Below are 1,915 nucleotides of genomic sequence, written 5' to 3'. Positions count from 1 at the left end.
GGTTGGACTGCCTCACCCGCTACCCAAGGGAGGCGGTGGCCCTGGCGAAGAGCACGCTCTTCGGGGCTCCAAACATTTCGAACGGATAGGCTACCACACACACACACAACAACAACAATTACAACAACAACTACAATTACAACAACAACTACAATAACAGCAACAACAATTACAACAACAACAATTACAACAATTACAACAACAACAATTACAACAATTACAACAACAACAATTACAACAATTACAACAACAACAATTACAACAATAACAACAACAATTAAAACAACAACAATTACAACAACAACAACAATTACAACAACAACAACAACAACAACAACAACAACAACAACAACAATAATTACAACAACAACAACAACAACGCCTACTCCACACCCTTCTTGACAGAGGTATTCCGTACAAAAACGTCCAATGGCTTAATGATCGTAAAACCAGAGTCCTATTCAAAGGAATACTGTGTAAGAGCAGGAAAAAGAGCGAAGGCGTAATACGGGGTTCGACCCTGGCACCCATCCTCTTCCTTTTTTTCTCTACGAACTGATGAAATTGTTCCCGAATGATCTCACACTCTCGCTCTCTACCCTCACTTCATGATACACAGCACGAGACGCCGAACGCCAGGCACAAAGATCGGTGTACATCGTTGCTGACCGGAGTAGGCGATGGAAACTTATGCTGAATGGCTAAAAAACGAGACTACATTCTTTACGCTCGCAACATTTAATGCGGAATGGAAGCCATGTATCACGATCAATAACATTCGACGACAAAGTAGGAGCCCTAGTCAAGACTCCAGGGAGTAACACTTGACCACAGGCTCACGTTCAGCAAACAGGTTGAGATAGTAATAGCCAAGGCCACGCAGAAGATGAGAATGCTCGGCTCTGTCGCCCACTCCAAATAGGGATGTATGAAAGACGATTTACACAAGGTCTTCATCACCCATATACAAAGTGTCATCAACTTTGTGAGCAGCAGCTGGTAACCATGGCTGAGCGAAACTCTGATAAATAATCTGGAGGTGGTTCAAAATAGATATCTGCGACTGATCACCACCCAAGCCCAGTTCTCATTCATCGAGGCACTTCGAGCTGAAACGATGATCCTCAGCATCGAGTCCACCATCGACACCCACTGCCTCCGTTCAAGAGAGAAGGCCCTGCGAATGAACAGAGACCGGCCGTGACGAATTGCCCCAACGAAGTGCACGAACTCCTAAAGGGACGCATAGTTTTCCGTTAAGGGGCTGAAGACGCCCGCAGAAAGAATTCACTTCTGTTTAATTGCGAGAGGAGGCTCAATAATTATCTCGAAACAAGGCAGTGGGAACGGGGAATCAACCCCGAAATCGTTTCCTCCCACCTGTACGGCATAGGCGGATGGAGTGACTCTGCAGCTCTCCGTCGGGCACTAGAGCTGGGCGCATGCACAGTACAGCATCTACACGGACGGCTCAGCAAGTGCAGTAACAATGGGGTCGTCATCACAACAAGGGAGGGGGGGGGGCGTCCAATCCGACCGTTGTCAAGGCATTGAAGGAGAGAGGCGCTTTAGTTACGTGCTCGTTCGAAGAGAGAAGAAGAGAGGAGAGCTTGGAAATGGCTATTGACTGAATCGATCAACAGTATGGTGCATCTAACTCGGTCGCTATCTTCACTGACAGCCAATCGCTGTGCGAGGCACTCGTGAAAACATCACCATCCCTCGATCAATTGCGACTACGCATAAATAATGCAAAACCTCAACCCACGATCCAGTGGATTCCAGGTTACTGAGAGATTCTCGGCCACGACCTCGCTGACAGTACAGCCAAACAGGCCACGGCACTACTGGGCCCAAGCTGCCAAATCTCATATGGAAGCGCGTCGTGCGCCCAGATAAGACTGATAACCAAAGC

General features: G+C 47.4%; 1 protein-coding gene across 1 annotated transcript in view; it reads right to left on the bottom strand.

Annotated features, from left to right (window-relative positions):
* The window catches only part of LOC101861052 (metalloprotease mig-17), a gene marked incomplete at its 5' end in the record, with an annotated part of 73,202 nt that overhangs the window by 23,351 nt on the left and 47,936 nt on the right, over nucleotides 1-1,915 (bottom strand).

This window comes from Aplysia californica, unplaced genomic scaffold (assembly GCF_000002075.1).
Source record: "Aplysia californica isolate F4 #8 unplaced genomic scaffold, AplCal3.0 scaffold00289, whole genome shotgun sequence".
Lineage (NCBI taxonomy): Eukaryota > Metazoa > Mollusca > Gastropoda > Aplysiida > Aplysiidae > Aplysia > Aplysia californica.
Note: the sequence above shows the minus strand (reverse complement) of the source record. Positions and strands in the feature narration are given on the sequence as shown.